Genomic DNA, 21,191 nt, shown 5'->3' on the forward strand with positions numbered 1-21,191 from the left:
CCACAAAGCCCAGGTACAACCAGATTGGGATTGTCAATACGGTTGGCATCTGGTAACAAACATGGAACTATTAAACAGGTGCCTGATGTAGTAGTTAAAAGAAAGCGCAGAGGAACTGCACTATTGAACAGAAAAGCAAAAATGCAGAAATGTGGTAATGCAGAGAGTAACTCAATTGTAGCTGATCTGGATATAGTGCAGCTAACTGTAAACGCACCTCTGACTACCCATGCAATTGATGATATGATCCCTCCTGAGAATAGGGGAGACTTTTGGTTCAAACTGAAACAAATATTCACAGAAACGTGCCTTCCCATCTACGAAAGACTGAATTCTATTGAACACAGACTCTCTCATATTGAATCACTGTGTACCTCAGCACAGGGTGGGGAGGGTATGTGGGCTGTGGATAGTACCAGCAATGGCCAGGGGCTCCCCAGGCCAACAAACTTAGGTTGTCAGCAAGCAACAAATGCCATAATGAACTTGCCTGTCCCACCTGTTCCACTGGGCGATCAACATACAATGCTTTCTGCTCCTGTTGTTTCTAATGCATTGGCAATAGATATGAATAGGGAGGGAGGAGGGGATATGGGGGCCTAAAGCCCTGATCGACTAGTAAATATGGTAAATAGGGCAAGGTCCTCTGATGTTCGTAAGACCGAGCAACCTCGTTTGGACCTCCCGCCCGAGTCTATACCTTATGTGGTGGTTTGGTCGGGGTCCCTACCTTGCGTCGGGGAAAAACAGAGGGGTCAGCTGTGAGACGGGGGTGGGACACATATACATAAAAGCTGACCCACTACCAGGGCCAACAAGCTGTGGTATAAACAAGAGGACTACGGCTGGAGAGGCAAATGGCAACATTAGCATTCTTTCATGGAATGTGACAGGGATAAAAAAAAACAAGCTAATATACCCAGACTAGGGGCTGTTCATAGACAAACATGACATTTGCCTCATGCAGGAGACGTGGGCTTTGGAAAACAATCAGCGGAGTGGCTTTGATACTTTTAACATACTGGCCACAACGAAGGGTAGGGGTAGATCATCGGGTGGATTAAGTATATGGGTAGGCACGCACCTGGGAGTTAAAGCTGAACAGCTGCCAACAAACTCACTCGATATACAATGTGTTCTACTAACCCTTCCAACCAAAAAGCACATAGCCCTAATTAACATCTACTCCAGGCCAACCCAGAGTGGCAAGAGTCTACTGTTATAAATCAACTGAGAGAATACATATTGTCTCTTGACCCAGAGTGTATTGTGTTATTAGGGGGCGATTTTAACTGTCAGTTTTAACTGAGGTTCGAACTGTCAGTTCGAACCTCTTAGTAATATTGGTCTAGATGATCTGGATAACCAGCACTGGAACATCCCGGATCCCATGATCCCACCAGTTAAAGCATGGACGCAGCTGGTTTTACAAATTATTTCATTTACTCTCTCCCTATCCCTGAGGCCCTGTAATGGGAGATCAAAATCGGATAGACCTGGCCTATCGACATTTAATAGAGAAGGGAAAACATCAATCATAGACTATATTATGATTGAATCTAGATCCTGAGATAGGATTTTGGACTTTCGGATCCTAAGGCGGTATGACAGCGACCACAATGCTCTGGTAACGATATTAAAGCCAGGGACCTGGGGCCTGTCAAACTACCAAGCAGAGCCCAACCCCGTGCAACAACCTCTCCTGTACATAACAATAGACGGAGAGTAAAGTGGCCCTATATACTGGGTTCTCTGAATAAGTTGGCATACACATATCAGCAGGTTGTGCCGCATCTCAGTGAAAAGGCTAGGGGTGGGACACTCGGTTCCCAAGCGGGGTGGGATATGAGGCCTGTTAAAATTCACTATCAGCTGACCTCTAAATTGCTCGAGGTGTTTTACCCGGAAGGGAGCATCAAAGAAAAAACGGGCCGACCCACTCATGGTACAATGCCAACTGTCGTAAAAAGAAAAGAGACCTAATTGAAGCCATCAAGGTCATGGTCTAAAACGAAATTTATAATCTTTAACCCTCCAAGGAAGATGCGCCCAAACCCAGTATTGAATGGAATACCCTTAGAGAGAGTAAAGACCTTTGAATATCTTGGTATCACTCTCGAGGAACATCTGGGAAGGGGCACCCAAGTTGCCAAGTCTGCTTTAAAGCTGACTCAAATGGCAGGTGGGCTATCAAAACTGCACAGAGTATCCGTTTACAAGCCGGCCGCTCCAGTATTAGAAATTTACAAAGTATGAATGAAAAGCAATTTATAACGCGCAACTTTGCCCAACGGGCGTCAAGGCGCCTAACCAAACATTATACCAAATAAAAGAATCAGAGAAACATGCTACTGATAGGCCTCAACGAAAAGCCGCAGTTTTAATGCTTTCTTAAAAAGGGTTAGGAAAAAGAATATTTTTCGTAGTTGATGTCCCATCATACACCCTCTCAGTCATGTCCCTGAGCCCCTCATGTCTGAAAACAAGCAAACGAGAACACGAGCAAACCCGATCACGCGCACACAAAAGTTGCACATGCACTCTCCTTCCTCTAAAATTCAAAGGTACATTCTCATGGTTAGGGCGATGCCGAAAAACAACTTCCTCACTCAAACTGTACATTCCTATGGTTAAGCCGATTCCAAGAACAAGACCCCCCCATTTGTAACCATTTCCCTACAATCGGGCCGATTCCGAGAAATAGGCCCCGTTCTGCTAAACCACGACAACCAATTCCGAGAAGAAGAGCCCCCGTTTGCTGAAAGACACGACACCAGACATCCTGTCAATGACCAGTTCTCCTTTTTCTCTCTCTCTCTCTCTCTCTTATCCAAGGAACCAGCCTAGGATTATTTCTCAATGCTCTGCTTCTGCCGTGACTTCCTCATGATTAAAGACACAGTCACGCTTCTTCCAGTCATGACTTTCGTATGATTTCGACACAGTAACGCTACTATGATTTCTGTAAAATTGTGACACAGCTATCCGACTTTTACTGACTTCTGTATTGTTGCAAACACAGCTATCCGAGTTTTGCTCAAGGGAAGCTCCTTCCTCTTTTCTGTGTATAAATGCCATGTCCTCTTTGATGAAAGTCAGAGATTCTTCCGATCCTCCTCAGGTGACGGAGCTCTCCCTTAACTCGAGTTACTGAATAAAGACCCTTTATTCGAACCACCACGGACTCTGCTCTTCATACTTGACCCTATTGATATTATAGAAATTCCGATCAAGGTAAATTACTAAAATATTTACCACAGCAAATTGGCGCCCGAACAGGGGCTTCCCTTTCTCCCCACACGCCGGTGATGCGGACCCAAACCGGTCTCTTTAAGACATCGACGGACTTCAAAAGAGTGCACGCTGCAGGGTGTTCCTGCATGAACTCCTTCGTGTCCGAGAGAGGCTGTACCGAGGTCTGAGTATCCATACGAGGCGGTGAGGACGACAGCCGTAGTCTCGACCCAGAGCCCAAAACCTGTGAAGATTGCCGAGTCCGAGGTCTTCAGAATCCCGCCAAGAGCGCAGCTCAACTAGTCCAGTGTCCAGATCTTCAAGATCTTCAAGTTCTCTGCACCTCGGTGAGTACTGCTGGGGGTGTATCAGGACGGGTTCTGATTTATACAGAGCACGGTCAAGACGGGTTCTGATTTTTCAGAGCATGGTCAAGACGGATTCTAGGTTTCTAGAAAACGGTATGTTTGTATTCTGATACTCAGAATATATCAAGTTATCAAGTATACGTTTTTGTTGTTTGTTGTTTGTTGTTTGTTGTCACAATGCCTTTGTTTTCAAAGTTGTGTAAACTGAGTACCCGGAGGGGATTACTGGAACAAGATGTACCAGTCCCCCCAAAGGATACTCCTGGTTTCCTTATGTACACCAAGTATGGCATAGGTGCCGTTTTATATTTGAATTTGTGGAAAGAGTACACTCAAGATTTACAAATTGCAATTAGATGTCCAAAGAGTGGCACATGGGATTTGAATTGTATCATGGCAGTTGAAAAGAAATGTTGGGAAAAGAAAGCAAGACCCTCGATGTTAGAGAGTATTGAATTATGGCGAAAGGAAGCACATCAAAGGGAACAGAAAGAGCACAGGAAAGTAGAGAAAGCAAATAGAATGTCAGAAGAAAGTAAGAGGAGAAAGTTGCGAGAACAGTATGCGGATATTAATTTTTTTTTAAATTATTTTTTTAACTTTATTGTGCAAAACAGAAGAATTACCAGTATAGGCCTACAACCCGGAGGCCGGCCGCTAGTGATCATCAAATAAATAGGCAATCAGTGAAACAGCAGCAGGTCCCGGGTAGGTCCAACAAAAGTACAGGATACACAATCGGCAACAAGGACGCATGCAGGATACGCAATTTTTTATTTTATGAAAGAAACAATGAAAAACAAAGAGACAAACAACTCAAGGCGCGAAGCATGATAAATGAAGTCGAGCTCCGATTCTGGGGACCAACCATAACGGATAGGGAATCAGGAGGACATTGTAGTACCAACGGGGGGGGGGAAAGCAGTGGGGAAATCAGGACATTCAATCAAGGAATATGGTATTGAGGAACCTCAGACGTCAGGGGGAAAGGGAAATATCAGGGATATCTGCGAAGGGGGAGTGCAGATGTCTCCTCGGTACGCATTCCATTGGCCCCAAATTTTACTCCACGCCCTAGGCTTGCCCCTAGCCAAATATACCGTCTTCTCCCTGAACATGCACCAGTCCATGTTCTCCTTCCACTTCGACACGGTGGGAGGCCGTTGGGATCCCCAGAGCGATGCGACGTCCCTTTTGGCAATCATGTTCCCAAGAGCCGCCCACCGGGTCTGGGCAACTTTGTAATCATTCGGCTCCCACACATTCAACAAACATCTTCGAGCCTCAGGCAACAGAGCGACCCCAGTGACGCACTCCATAACAGCATGCACACAACGCCAATACATAGCGACCTCATGGCACTTCCAAAGGATGTGAAGAAAGGTGGCACTCATTCCACAGCCTCTCCTACACAACCCATCCGACGAAAAACTAATGGCAACCAAACGAGGACCAGTTACATATACGCGGTGAAGAATTTTAAGCTGAACAAGGCGGACACAGGCCCGAATGGCAACCTCTTTAGGGGAGGATAGAGCAGACTGCCAGTCTTCGTCGTCCAATTCCAACCCGTCTCTGGCCCAGGTCTCCCTGAGGCGCACAAGGAGATCTGCCCGATTGTTGATCAACTCTTTATAGATCAAGGAAATCGTACTATCGGGCAGATGACCGCCAAGTATACGATCCTCAAGTGGGGAAGATTCAGGGACCACAGTATCGGCCGTGAAGACCGACAGTAAAGCATGACACACCTCTGCGTATCTGAAGAACTCCCGCTCACTCAATTCGTATTCACTCCAAAGCTCCGCAAATGTTTTCACCGCACCCCTCACCCAAAGATCGCCCACTCTGCTAAGTCCAATCATATCCCAGTTCTCAAAACCTTTCATCTTCCAGAGCCACCGCAACCGTTCCGAAGCAAACAAAGGGGTCACATGCGTCAATCGATCATTCCATCCCAGAGCCACATTTGCATCGTTCCACACACGCACTGCAATTTTAGTGGGTCCCGTAAGGTTCCTCCCCGCCGTCCGAGAGTAGAGTGCTCTGTTAAAGTCGCCACCTGGCAACAAGTATTTGTCCATAGCGTAGGCAGGATTCGGCCCGGAAGTGTATGTGGCATGGTTTATTACGGACAACTGGGAAGCCCAATAGTACCTCCTGATGTCCTGGAGAGCAATACCTCCATCGTACCAGGGGAGGGTCAGCTTCGAGAGAGCAATGCGTGCTCGGCCGTCCCAAACAAGTCTCCTCTGGAGTCCCTCAACCTCCCAAAAGTAGCGTGCGGGAATGATATCAAAGGAGTTCTGGAGTGCATAGAGGAATCGGGGTAGGGAAATCATTTTGAACAGCGCCGCTCGACCAAGTGGGGACAGCGGCAATCTGCGTCAATGATCCACGTCGAGCTTCAAGCACCGCAGAGGAGGAAGGAGATTATGTTTGTAACGGGCAGCCGAGTCCAACGATATATAAACCTCTAAATATTTAAAGCCAGAGTGGGAGACCTGAATGGGAAACATGGCCGGTAGGGTAGGAAGACCACCAGAGATAACATATACGCAGGACTTAGACCAGTTGATAATCAACCCTGAGTTCTTGCTGAAGGAAGTTAGGACATCAAAGAGGACGTTAAGGGACTTACGGGGGGAGGTAAGGTACAGGAGAATATCATCTGCGTATAACGACACCCGGTCTTCAAAGTCAGGGACCCAACAAATGTCCTTTATCAAGGGTTCCCATCGAAGCCAGACGGCAAGCGGTTCTAGGGCGAGGGCAAAGAGCAGGGGGGACAATGGACACCCCTGTCTAGTACCCCTCCCAAGGGCAAAAGGATGGGAGACTCTACCGTTAACAACCACCCAGGCCAGAGGGTCCACATACAATAGCCTCACCCAACTAATGAATCCAGCACCAAACCCAAACTTCTCAAGTGTGGCCCAAAAATACGGCCACTCTATTGTATCAAAGGCCATCGTGGCATCTAATGAAGCCAAAATGGCCGGTTCAGATCAGAATCTCCGCCCTTGCAAGAACGCCATAAAGGCGACGCAGGTTTAAAGCCGTGTTCCGGTGCGGGATGAAGCCGGATTGATCCGGATGGACCAGGTCACAAATAACAGTGAGGAGGCAGTTGGCAAGAACCTTCGCGAGAATTTTAGTAGAGAGATAGGTCGGTATGAGGCACAGCGGTCACAAGGTTTGCCCTCTTTGGGAATCACCACTATGGTGGCCAGGAACTGATCAACGGGAAGGTAGCCAAGGTCACGCGCCTCCGCGAACATGTCACGGAGGTACGGTGCGACCCTGTCCGGGCGAAGTTTATATAATTCGATGGGCAGGCCATTTGGCCCCATGGCTTTGCCGGAACGGAGGAAACGAATGGCAGTTGCTATCTCATCTACTGACAACGATACCTCCATACTCTCCCGGTCCTCTTCGGACAGGCAGGGTAGCATATCCCTCAGCAAAAACCGAGAGTCATCCTCGTCCCTGTCGGACACCGGGGAGTAGACCACACGAAAATAGTCAGCAAAACATTCCACAATCTCACCAGGGTCAGTCACCTCCACACCATCGGAATTATGAATCAAAGGGACCACACGATTCGCTCTCTCCTTCTTATCAAGCCAGGCAATCAGCTTACCCGCCTTGTCACCAACGTCACACACTCTACATTGTTGTTCTCTGTACATCGATTTGGCAGCCTCTGTCACAAGGGATTTGTCATCAAACTGTTTCAAGCTAAGGGCGTGGAGTCTATCCTGGGTGACACCCGTATCCAGGTCGTCTTCTAGGCTCAATATTTCGGCCTCAAGACTCTCGGCCTCCCCGTCCTTCGCTTTCTTGGTCTCTGCTATTAACGATAGGGCGTGTCCGTGAATAACAGCTTTAAAGGCCTCCCATAAGGGCACCGAGGACGAGACAGACCCCTCATTCTCAAGGAAATAGTGATCAAGTGACTTAGTGAGGCTGGCGCGAGTCTTAGGGTTACGCAGGTGCCAAGGGTTGATAGGGGCAACCCGTCCCACAGTATGTAAACCCACGTCAAAAGAAGCAAAACAGGAGAGTGGTCAGAGATACCATTGGCCAAATGGCTGATTTCGCCGATGTATGAGGACTGGACAGCGGGCATTAGAAAGTAGTCTAGCCTGGAGAGACTCCCATGAGCACCAGAGTGAAAGGTATAGTGACGTAGAGTCGGATGCATCCGCCTCCAGGCATCAACCAGACCAAAGGTGTCCAAGAACCCGCCCAACCACGATTGAGACGCTTGAAGGTCCCTCGGGGGTGACGGTCCATGTCGCCGGAAAGTACCGAATTGAAATCCCCACCCACAAGGAGAAGACCATCAGGGAGTCCCAGCAGCAACGGACCCACATCAAAAAAAGTAGAGGCCTGGAGGCCGGGGGCACATAAACAGAAACCAAAGAAAGAGTCTTACCCTCCCACCTACCAGTGAGGGCGATATAGCGCCCCCCGTCATCGGGAGTAAAGCTATCGATCTCAAGAGGGAGGGAAGACCGGATCAAAATACCCACTCCCCTAGAACCAGTGATAAATCCAGAATGTGCTACCAGTCTGTAACCCCATCTATTCATCGCATGACACACATTGCCGACTAGGTGGGTCTCCTGCAGGAGTACCACATCGGGGGACAAACGTTGTAGGTATTGCAAAACAACACCCCGTTTTATACGATCAACCAAACCATTAACAATCCGCGATATAATCTTCAGCCCACTACCCCCCATTCCCAAACATGTTACATGGGGGTCCCCATGAAGAGCAGGACATCAGGATCAGAGAAAGAATCTATATGCCACCTTGAGCAAGGAAAAGACAAACAGAAACACCCCCCACCCCCCAACTGGAACCCGCTTCAACACCCCCCTCCCTGCACCCCTGCAAAAGAACAAGACACCACCCCAAAATGCAGTGTGCCTGTCTCCCTAACAACCCCATTCTACAGAAAGACCCCGGAGGAGGAAAGAGGCCCGTTCCCACCCACCACCCAAATGTGGACTTCTACAAGGCAACAGAAATAGAAAGATAGCACCCAGCTGAGCAAAGCCCAATGTTCAGAGATCAAGGACCGAAGAGTCACTTATGCGTAGGCTCACCACCCTCGGCACCGCCAGGGTGCTCCGTACGATCGCCTTGCCCCGGCAGGGAATCCAACCAGTCGCTCACACTGTCTGGTCGATCGAAAAAGTAGGTCCGTTCCAGATATTCCACATGAAGCCTGGTAGGGAAAAGCATGGCGTACTTGAGACCCAGGTCCCAGAGACGTCGCTTCACTCCCAGAAAACCCATCCGTTGTCGTTGCACAAGTTGCGTAAAGTCGGGGAAAAAGTTAATCGAGGAGTTCTCAAATTTCACTGGGCCATGCACTCTCAATGCCTGCAAAATCGCATTGCGGTCTTTAAAGTGAAAAAGTCTTGCAATAATGGGCCTCGGACAGGCTCCCGGCTTGGGTTGTCCGCGCGGAACTCTGTGTGCACGCTCCACCACGAAGAATTTACCTAGGCCATTGGGAGCAAGATGGGTGAGGATCAGATCCTCGATCAGGAGATCCACAGAATGAGACTCGGGGTTTTCCGGGACCCCAGTGACACGGATATTATTGTGTCTTGCCCTGTTTTCATAGTCCTCCAGCCAATGGGACATTTGGCCATACACCAATTTCAAATTCCCAAGTTCCGTTTGGAGTTCCACCACATCAGCCATGAGGCTTGAGGTCTTCAAATCGAGCGACTTAACCTTTTCATTCGTTTTGGACAAGTCAGCCCGGATCAGGGTGACATCCACCGCGACCGTGTCAATTTTACTAGCCAGGGCTTCGTACTGTTGGCCGATGGTTTCCCTCATACCGGGGTTCGGCTGGAAAGCCCAGGGGAGCATTTAGCTTGGGTGTACCGATCCATGACATTGGTCTGGACCGGTCCACCACGTAGAGACGATTTTGTCCTCCTCCTCTCGGCATCTCCCCTTCCCGCCATACTGGAAACTGTTCTCCGGAGGGGACCACACGACCTTGTGAAAATGGCCGCCGACAGTCCGGGCGCCAACGAGACCACGAGAGCTGGCTCGTAGGACCGAGAAAAGGCACGATGCAGTAAAAGAGTTGAAATGAGAAAAGTATTCAGAGGCTAAATGGGGGCTGGACTGGTCCCCAACCGGGCAAAACGGTCTCTCAATCAGACGGTGCGGGGATCCGGGAACGAAACCGAAAGTAGAGGTACGGTCTCCAGGGAGGACCATTGCCGTTGTTATTCAACTCCGTCCCGGATCCACAAGTGGCCAAGACCCCGGCACAGGCTCCAGATGGGCCAGAGAACTTCAAAGTACCATAACTTCGGCCGCCGATGTCTGATTTCAATTCTGAGAAGAGTTATGGACTCAGCTTAGGGTCATCTTTGAAGAGCTGTCCAAGAAATCAGGATAGACTCAGGATAAATTGCGAGGAGCGGCGAGGGTCCGGGGAGCTCTGTGCTCACGCGACCATCTTAGATGCCCGCTAAGCTCTTCCTCCGCGGATATTAATTTTGAACAAATAAAGAGGGAGGCCTCGGCCTCCGTGACAGAAATGTATCCCGTCCTTTCACAAAAGACAGAGTCCGATGATAACCCTAGTACTCCCAGAGTACCCCCATGTCCTAAGAATACTTCTGCTCCCAAAGACTTCTTTTCCACCTACTTAATGGAACTTCCTCCTGCTTATACCAATCAAATAATGGCTAGACGAATAGTCACCCAGACCGAAACCATCTCCGACACCTCAAGCAGGGATCCACCCATGTTAGAATGTGATTACGACCCAACCCCAGGGGAAGGTTCACAAGCAGATATCTCCCTTCATCTACGAGAATCCCTAGAAGGTATACGAGAGGTACCGATGTTGCAAATTGCCTAATCAAGATTTACGAAACTCTCCGAACAGGAGAAAATTTAGAAGCCCTACAGGAAGCTATCAAAAATAGACCCATAGCCCATAGAAAATGCCTCTCACAAATCATGATCACCTGTTTTATCAGAATATTAGCCAGTGCAGGAAAAAGAGTTCCTGATGATTTGTTACAACTAGATCAAGCAGTGGTTACAGGTAGTTATAATAAGATTAAAGAAATAGATCTCTTTATTCCACTCTTTACAAGCAAGGTTTATGACTTCCACCAAAAAGACACCCCTACTCAGGAAATAGAGAACGAGAGTACAGACAGAGAAGAAGAAAATGCTTTTCAAGGAGCAGTACGCTCCCATATCCCTCGTTCCCAGAATAGTAGACAAATAAGGATTAAAAATAAGAAATTATCAGCTCCTACAGATAGGTTGTTCCAAAGAACACAAGACACTCTAGATGATTGGATGGACGACGAACCTCCACTCACTACCCAAGAAAAAGAATTAGCCCGATCAAGCACCCATTGGGTATCTCAATACTCTATATATGGTCCTGATATAGACGCTCAAATGTTTTTATTGATCCCTCTAACATCCCAAAGGCTAGCAAGCATCTATATGGTTCAACACCTCATTACGATGTACGAAGATACTGGTTGCCTGACCAAAAAGTTACATTCTCTCTTACGAGACTGCTTAGAAGGGAGGTGGGTGGCCAGGGGACAAGAACTCATTAATATCTTCCTTGACCTCCGACAGCGATATGTCCAATACCTTTCAGACAGTTATGACGCAAATCCCCATCACTATGACCAAGGACAGTTCCCCCTCCGAGAAGTACATCTTGTTATAGATTCTGGAGGAAAGCTACAACAAACATTTGTCTGCACACCCCTGACAAAAATAGAAATACTAGAAATTAACAAAATGGTCCCTTCTCACGAACAAGATCATTCGGGTTTTCATAGGGAACTCAAGGATATTCTTAAAATGGGTTCCTTTACCTATAAAGATCTCAACATTCTCCTCAAAGTCCTACTACCTCAAGGGACATACGATAAACTAAAAGGAAAAGATTGAGAGGTAGAAGGGAAAAAGATAGTATGGACAGCTTTAGAAACAGAAGAAAGTACTTGTGCCGCTGGACAAGGCCCGGGACCTCAGTCCTAGAACTCCCTCGCCTTCTTCCGAAAATACTCTCCCAGTTGCTGACTACTAAGAAAGAAGATTGGGATGCTATCTCTGCATGCAAACAGAAACCAGATGAGGATATAGGGAACTACTATACCAGGTTAGAGAAATGTTTTCTCATCAACAGCGGCCTCTCCTCAAGTGGAGACGCCTATAGTCGATTATTTGTCTCAAAATTCGTAGTAAATGCTTTGCCTTCGATCAAAAATAGAGTACTAAAGGTAGAGAGTACTTGGCAAGCAAGTTCCCCTTCACAAGCACTTCAGGTGCTCCAATATCACCAAAACAGGATTAGAGACGAACAAGAACAAGAAAAGAAAAGAACGAAAGATACTAAAATGAAGGTATTGTAGCACAGACTAATACAATCCAACAGACCCCTAAACAAGCTCAAGTGTCACAAGGAAAAGTTACTTGCAATTATTGCAAAAGGCTAGGTCACTTTGTGCGTGACTGTCCAGTATTACAGCATAATATTGCCACTGGGAAGACCCAACCCTGTAACTATCCCCCACAACCCTCTGTTCCCACATCAGCTCCTCCGACTGATGCTAAACCTGCCACCCAACTCAGTACCCAGTGTCATCCTATCCTGAATTTCCCTCAATTTTATGAGACAGCTTGGAAGAACACGACAGTCGTCCACTGATCCCGGTCCCGGTCGACCAAAAGGGTCCCTATGTAAGTGCTAACTTCTTAGGTAAGGAATCAAAATTTGTAATAGACACCGGGGCCAGTAGGACGACAGTACAGCACAACGAAGTTCCCAAGGTACCCCTCTCTGGCTCGAATAGTATTTCTTTGGGTTTCTCAGGTACACCAGTCATCAATAGGGTTTCTGAACCAGTATCACTTCAAGTTGGTCCTCTCACAACATCCACTGATTTGGTACTTACTAAGTCATGTCAAACTTACTCGGCATCCAGACATTAAAGGAACTGGGTGCTGTGATATGCTGTTCCCCGGAAGGAATACGACTATTCTGCCGAGATTTCAAAGGCCATTTCACCACACGAGAATTAGATATCAGACTAAAGGACGTTCCTGCTACATTATGGGCGACAGATCCGACTGACGTAGGGTTCATGGACATCACACCACACATGGTCACATTGAAAAAAGGTGTTGTCCTACCTCGTGTCCGACAATACAAGTTCCCTCCAGATGCAGAACAAGCCCTCATCCATATTATCGATGACTTAATACAGAAAGGAGTAGTCAGAGAAGTACCTTCCAACATATATAATTCACCAGTCTTACCAGTAAGAAAGAAAACAGATGACGGTGCACCACCCGTTTACCGACTAGTGGCTGACCTACGTGAATTAAACAAGTGTGTGGTAATACAATACCCTGTGGTCTCTGACATCAGTACTCTGCTAACAGCTATAGATCCTGAAGCCACACATTTTACTGTAATCGACCTGAAAAACGCTTTCTTTAGTGTAACCATTCACCATGACAGTCAGTACCTATTCGGATTCTCACTACAAGGTCGTAGCTTCTGTTTCACAAGAGCTCCTCAAGGGTACACAGAAAGTCCCAGTATCTACAGACAGGCACTTAAAAGACAGTTAGATGACATTGTTATGCCCTCAAATACAACATTGTTACAATATGTCGATGACCTACTGATCACCGCACGCTTTGAACCAGAATGTGAACAAGCATCACGGATTGTCCTAATGTTCCTTGCACAACATGGCCACAAGGTGTCACCCTCAAAATTACAATTGTGTTTACAGCAGGTGGCCTACCTAGGACACCTACTGTCAAAGGAGGGTAGGGCACTCACACCTGAAAGAATTCAACTCATTTTTAACATTCCTGTCCCTAAGACACAGAAAGAAGTCTGTGCCTTTATTGGCCTCCCGTCCTACTGTAGTCAGTGGATTCCTCAATTTGCATACTTGGCCAAACCCCTGATACAACTAATGACCACGACCTCCTCCCCATTGCCATGGACACCTGATCATACTTTTGCTTTCGAAACGCTTAAACAAGCACTATGTTCTGCACCACTCCGAGCTACACCCGATTATGCCAAACCTTTTGTCCTCTTTGTCAGAACGGGAAGGTACAGCCTTGTCAGTGCTCACACAAACACAAGCCAACAAACATCGTCCCTGTGCTTATTTTTCTAGCACTCTTGACCCTGTTGCACAAGGTTTGCCTGCCTGTCAGAAATCTGTCGCAGCCATAGCTCTAGCAATATGACAAAGGGATTCCATAGTACTAGGACACTCTCTCGAAGTACAAGTTCCACATGCTGTAGAACTACTCTTGAATAGGACCCAGACTCAACACTTGACCATAGCCCGCCTCACAGGTTACGAAGTCACTCTGTTCCAACCCCACATCATCATCAAAAGATGCAATATCCTCAACCCAGCTACATTACTGCCTACTATTCCAGTTGACAATCAGATTCACAACTGCTTGGCAGTAGTCGAACTAGTCACAAAGCCCCGGTCTGATCTTACAGATGTCCCTCTAAGTACACCAGAACACAGGAAACATCACTTATAACGCAACTTTTACCACGCAGTGCCTTTACGACGCAACTTTTACAACGCAAACCATTACAACACAAACCATTACAGCGCATTGCGCTGGGGGCGCTCTAGGATAGGGAATAGGTTTAATTTACTGTCCAACACCTTCCCTACTATCCACGGGGACTGGAGTTGGAATAGTAAATTAAACTATTCACTATCCAGCGCCCCAAAGCACTATGCGTTGTAATGGTATGCGTTGTAAAACCCGCGTTGTAAAAGCATGCGATGTAAAAGCATGCGTTGTAATGTCGTACATCCCCTGATTTACTCCCAAGCTCAGGATATACATGTGAAACACATCTTTCAGGTGCTGCAGAGACTTCAGGAACATAACTTGTTCTGTAAGTTGAGAAAATTTTTGTTTCCTGTGTCTGAGGAGGAGTTTTTAGGGGTTGTATTAAACCCGTTCAGATGAGCATGGCTGAGAGGAAAGTGAAAGCGATGCAAGAAAGGCCTTGCCCAAGAATGTGAGAGAGGTGCAGTGTTTCATGGGGTTTGCCAACTACTATCATCATTGGTTTATCTCTCATTTCTCCCATCTGGCCTCTCCAATCACACGTCTGTTACGAAAAGGAATGCCATTTTTCTGGAGCACTGAGGCCATGGAAGCGTTTTCAATTCTAAAAATTACAGAGACATCCACAAACCGAAAACCCGTTTATCATGAACGCCGATGCATCTGATAGCGGTAGCGGGGGTGTTGTCCCAACATGATAAACAGACAGGACATTTACATCCTGTGCTTTTTGTCCAGGAAGTTGACTGGGGCAGCGCTCAACTACATGGTTGCAGAAAAGGAGTTGCTGGCCATCAAGAAGGCATTCGAGGAGTGGATACAGTATTTGTGGGGGGCTCAATACCCAGTTACTGTATACACAGACCACCAAAACTTACAGAACATGAAAACAGCCAGGCAACTCACACAGAGACAAATGCGCTGAATGTTATTCTTTGCAGACCATGACTTTGTCGTTACCTTCTGTCCTGGGTCGGAAAACTAAAAGGCAGACGCATTGTCACGTCAGGACGAGTGTTCTGGACGCCACAAAGGCATCACCAAAGCGATAGTTAATCCCAATAAGGTGTTATGTGTGGTGACATTAGATCATTTTCTGTAAGAAATCACAAGACAAAGATCTCGGGCTTGGTGGCAAAGATGGTCTGATCAGGACACTCATCGTACCCTCAAGCATTTATTGCCATTGTACAGCAATAAGCTGTACCTACCAAGACAGGAACTTAGGTTACAGGCGTTCAATTGGTGCCACAACGCAAACCATTACAACGCATTGCGCTGGGGGGCGCTCTAGGATAGAGAATAGGTTTAATATACTGTCCAACACCTTCCCTACTATCCACGGGGACTGGAGTTGGAATAGTAAATTAAACTATTCACTATCCAGTGCCCCAAAGCACTATGCGTTGTAATGGTATGCGTTGTAAAACCCGAGTTGTAAAAGCATGCGATGTAAAAGCATGCGTTGTAATGTCGTACATCCCAGAACACACACTGTTTGTAGACAGTTCCTGTATGCGCCTCCAATCAGGCGAACTTTCAGCAGCCTATGCTGTCACTACAGAAAACACAGTTCTCTTAGCAGCTAGGATATCCGTACATTCAGCACAAGCAGCAGAGCTAATAGCTCTCACACAAGCATGTGAGTGGTCTAAAGGAAAACGAGTCAACATCTACACCGATTCACAGTACGCATTCGGAGTCGTCCACAATTTTGGCATTCTGTGGAGAGAGAGAGGTTTCCTAACCTCTCATGGAACAAAGATCCAACATGGAGATCTTATCCTCCAGCTACTAGAAGCAGTACACAGACCCAAAGAAGTAGCTATACTAAAATGCAAAGCACATACCAAAGTCATAGACTCTATCACTAGAGGCAATGCTCTGGCGGACGCCACAGCTAAACATGCTGCTCAGACAGGAACACTAAGCACTGAAATCAACACTAGAACTATCTGTCCAGTTATCGATCCCACCAAAGATGTAGTAGACATCCAAAACCAAGCAACAGAGACCGAAAAGAGAAAATGGGAGGAAGAGGGAGGTACACACACAGATCAAGGTTGGGTAACAAAATACAAGTCCAAATGGTTTCTCCCTGACATAATGGTTCCCGTAATGATAGAAACTGCCCATGGCCCTGCCCACCTAGGAGAAAAAGGAATGTTAGATAGTCTGAATTTGATATGGCACAACAAGCATCTGCATGCAACAGCCAAACAAAAAGTGCGAACCTGTATGATTTGTTGTCAGTTCAATCCCGGGAAAAGTGTGTCAGTTGAACAAGGAGGGTTCCATCCTCCAGATCACCCCTTTGAAGTCCTCCAAATGGATTATATCCAGATGGAAAGATGTCGAGGATACAAGTATGTCCTCGTAGTGGTCTGTACCTTAACCCGATGGACTGAAGCTTACCCTGTCCCAGACTATGGTGCCCAAATGACAGCTAAACAATTGGTTAGAGAATTTTTCCCAAGATACGGGTTGCCCGGAGTCATCTACTCTGACAATGGACAACCCTTCTCCTCTAAGTTAATGGATGCATTTTCCCTACTGTTAGGTTACACATGGAAATTTCATTGTGTCAGGCATCCCCAAGCAACAGGCCTGGTGGAGCGGCACAACCAAACACTAAAAACCAAACTGGCCCAGATTTGCGCTGAAAAGCAAATAGACTGGGTGACAGCTCTTCCAGTTGCCCTGTTCTACATGCGAATGGTGGCACATTCTCGGACGGGCCTGTCACCCTATGAGATCACATATGGGAGGACCTCCAAATATCTGCGGTGTCCCATCTCCTAAAAAGCTAACTGACATTGATGCAAATGTACTGACAGATTACTTGGCTTCTTTGATGTCTGCACTACGTTCTTGCCGTTCACAGGTGGCTGCAGCCTTTCCAGACAAGACCACGCCCGACGAGCACCCCCTTCAACGTGGCCAATGGGTGCTCGTCAGAAATTTTGACCGAACCAGCCCTCTGGAAATAAGGTGGACGTCTCCCAAGCTGGTGCTGCTCACAACGAGGACCGCCATCAAAGTTGAAGGACGAAAAGGATGGCTCCATGTGAGCCACTGCAAGCCCTTCCACGGACCAATTCCTTCGTACGCTGTTGCTGATCCCGAGACCAGAGACACTAAACCATCAGACTTTAAAGACACTGAAACAACAGACTTTATTTCACCCCTTCCAGAACTTTTGCCCAAAGAAGAGTACAAATTGCGGCTGTGATCGTGCCCAAAACAGACTTGAGACATTGTGCCTGACCTCGACCGACCAGTGGCTAATTAAGCCCAAGACGGACACTTGGTGAAGCGGTTGCTGGGAAGTGTCCGGTCACTGGCGCATACTTTACTCACACTAAGCAGCCGAAATCATGAAGACCAAGACTCATTTCAAAGAACTATTTCTAAACAAAGTTCCTATTTTCCTTTCTATCATGATCCTTATTTTCTGCATCATGGCTTGTCTAGGTTGGTTCCTTCATCTATCCTTCCCACTTTCTTCCCCTACGCTTTTGAACAAAACTGCTATGCATTCACACGTAGATCTTCCCCCGCATCTTGAAAGTAGGAGAAAATAATTCTTCAATAACACATTCATCTCCACACTCCATCAACACCAACTAGTTATTAACAAAACCAACTGTTGGGTCTGCGGCTTAATGCCACACTCCGTACTCGGAGGTATGCCTTTTATCCCTCTCCCTTACGGCTATGCTGGATCTACCTATGCTCTCTCTATGATATTCTCCGCCTCTGTTAGAAACATCCCTGAAACCAAGACCAAGAACCTGGAACGAGATAAAAACAAAGACTGTGCGCGCTGTTCAAAAGATGGTAGATTTCACCGTAACAAGGGGACGAGCAGATAATAGTGAAAACACTAGTTATTCCCTCTTTAACGACACTACTTCCTTTAGAGAAACATTCTCAGTTCAGAAGATACAGACAGAGCAGGGAGGATGGGCTCTGCCTCATAAGGGCCTGTTTTTTGTAAGAGGTAAGGGCAAGGGTCAGAAGATGGGAGACAGTGAGTGTAATAAGACGTACACCTTAACTGACTTAAACTTCCCAACAATGACCACCGCCCCCAACACTTATTTTATTTGTGGACCTCCCGCACGTACTTGGCTACCTCAAGGCTGGTCCGGGAAATGCTACATTGCATTTCTCCTCCCCCCTACTTACACCGCCCCAGCAGATTATCATCTAAGCGATCCTCCGACCGTGATTAATAGACAGCGAAGGGGGGGTCATGGATGCTGAAGACACAGTGGATCAAGAGGCTGGCAATTTCTTCAAAGGAATAATCCCTTTCTGGGGGCCCCTGATCAATAGCCGCCACATAAGACAACTAACTCGTGTAGTTCGGGGAGCTATAAACGAAACCGCTGGTGCGTTAAACAACATCACGGCTGAGATGGCTTCCGATAGACTCATGACGTTACAGAACCGTATGGTCCTAGATATCATATTAGCGGACCGTGGTGGCGTATGTGAACTGATCAGATCCAGCTGCTGTATATACATTCCATATAATGCTCCATCAGTATATGCTGTCATTTCCTGCCTTCATGTATTTTCAAAGAAGCTAGACGCAGACACCGGAGCCTGGTCCCTGACGGGATGGCTCTGGGGCCTCCTGTCCTCATGGGGGTGGAAGATCCTTACGATACTAGGTCTTGCTCTAGGCATTTTCTTCACCTGTTGCCTCTGTATTCAGTGTGGCTCAGCTCTCTATAGTTTCTGTATCACTACCTACATTCCCAAACCCCAGTCCAGAAATAAAGAACAGGAAAGAATCATGTTACAGGAACAAGTAGACGGCCTAATGAGTATAGAAGTAGACTAATCAGAAAAATAATTTTAAAGGGTATATTATGGGACAAGGAGGGAATGTGGAAAAAGATTATTTTTCGTAGTTTATGTCCCATCATACACCCTCACAGTCACGTCCCCGAGCCCCTCATGTCGGAAAACAAGCAAACGAGAACAAGAGCAAACCCGATCACGCGCACACAAAAGTTGCACATGCACTCTCCTTCCTCTAAAATTCAAAGGTACATTCTCATGGTTAGGGCGATGCCGAGAAACAACTTCCTCACTCAAACTGTACATTCCTATGGTTAAGCCGATTCCGAGAACAAGACCCCCCCATTTGTAACCATTTCCCTACAATCGGGCCGATTCCGAGAAATAGGCCCCGTTCTGCTAAACCACGACAACCAATTCCGAGAAGAAGAGCCCCCCTTTGCTGAAAGACACGACACCAGACATCCTGTCAACGCCCAGTTCTCCTTTTTCTCTCTCTCTCTCTCTCTTCTCCAAGGAACCAGCCTAGGATTATTTCTCAATGCTCTGCTTCTGCTGTGACTTCCTCATGATTAAAGACACAGTCCTGCTTCTTCCTGTCATGACTTTCGTATGATTTCGACACAGTAACGCTACTATGATTTCTGTAAAATTGTGACACAGCTATCCGAGTTTTACTGACTTCTGTATTGTTGCAGACACAGCTATCCGAGTTTTGCTCAAGGGAAGCTCCTTCCTCTTTTCTGTGTATAAATGCCATGTCCTCTTTGATGAAAGTTAGAGATTCTTCCGATCCTCCTCAGGTGCCGGAGCTCTCCCTTAACTCGAGTTACTGAATAAAGACCCTTTATTCGAACCACCACGGACTCTGCTCTTCATACTTGACCTTATTGATATTATAGAATATCCGATCAAGGTAAATTACTAAAATATTTACCACAAGGGCCAGAGAAGGTTGTGCTTTTAACTCGGAAGGGAGTTCATTCCGCAGTTTGGGGGCCATTGAGGAGAAGGCCCTTCCACCTAATCTGACTCTATTTGTTCGGGGAACGGCTAGAGATTCTTAGAGGTAGAACGGAGGCTTCTGCTAGGGATGTAGGGGACCAGGAGGGAGCCAATGGCTTCTGAACCTCCACCTGCTAGGGCACTGAAGACCAGGCATAAGATTTTGAAAGTGATCCTAAGATGAATCGGGAGCCAGTGCAAACTCTTCCTAGCAAGAGTAGCAGAGGAGGTATTAAAAACGCCCAGGACAAATTTGGCAGCCGCATTCTGAATGGACTGCAGGCGTAGAATCAGGCTCTTATTGATTCCCGCGTACAGTGTATTACAGTAATCTAAGCGTGAAGCCAGAAGGGCCACCACGGTCTGTTTACGAGCTTGGGGGGGAAGATAATGGGCTATTTTTCTAAGAATCTTGATGACTCCCCAACATGTGGACACAGTCCGGTTAACCTGTTGCGTCTTGGCCAGTGAAGTATCAAAAATCACTCCCAGATTGCGGGCTGATTTAACAGGCATAGGACATGTTCCCAGTGAGGGGGGCCACCAATCACTGGACCATATATTTTGATCTTTGCCGAAGATCAAGACCTCGGTTTTCTCTCCATTCAGCTTCAGGGAATTTAAAATCATTCATTCGGAAACTGCCTGCATGCAGTTCCTGAAGCTGAATGCGGAGGTACTCACCGAGTGGGAGAGGGACACCATGATCTGCGTGTCGTCGGCGTATGACACCACCTCCATCCCGTGCGATCTTACTAACCTAGCAAGTGGGGCCACATAGATGTTAAAAAGGGTCGGACTCAAGGCCGACCACTGTGGGACCCCACATTGTACAGGCTTAGAGAAGTGTGGCTCACTGGTTAGAGGAGGCAGACCTGGAAGCAGAGGTCAGCCTGGGACCAGGCTTCAATTCCCGGCTCGACGGGGTCTTGAGTCCTAAAAATGTCCATGGACTCAACAATTCTCGCTCCGGTGCCTACTCAATTCACGGGTTCACACTCTGCGACTCTGGGCAATAGCTTGCTAAATCTCCACAACGGCCCCTCGCGGCAGGATGCCTGGCTTTCACCTTGTGGATACCCTGCCGGGGTTATCTTACAGGGG

Source organism: Lissotriton vulgaris, chromosome 7, assembly GCF_964263255.1.
Source record: "Lissotriton vulgaris chromosome 7, aLisVul1.2, whole genome shotgun sequence".
In the NCBI taxonomy this organism is placed as follows: Eukaryota; Metazoa; Chordata; class Amphibia; order Caudata; family Salamandridae; genus Lissotriton; species Lissotriton vulgaris.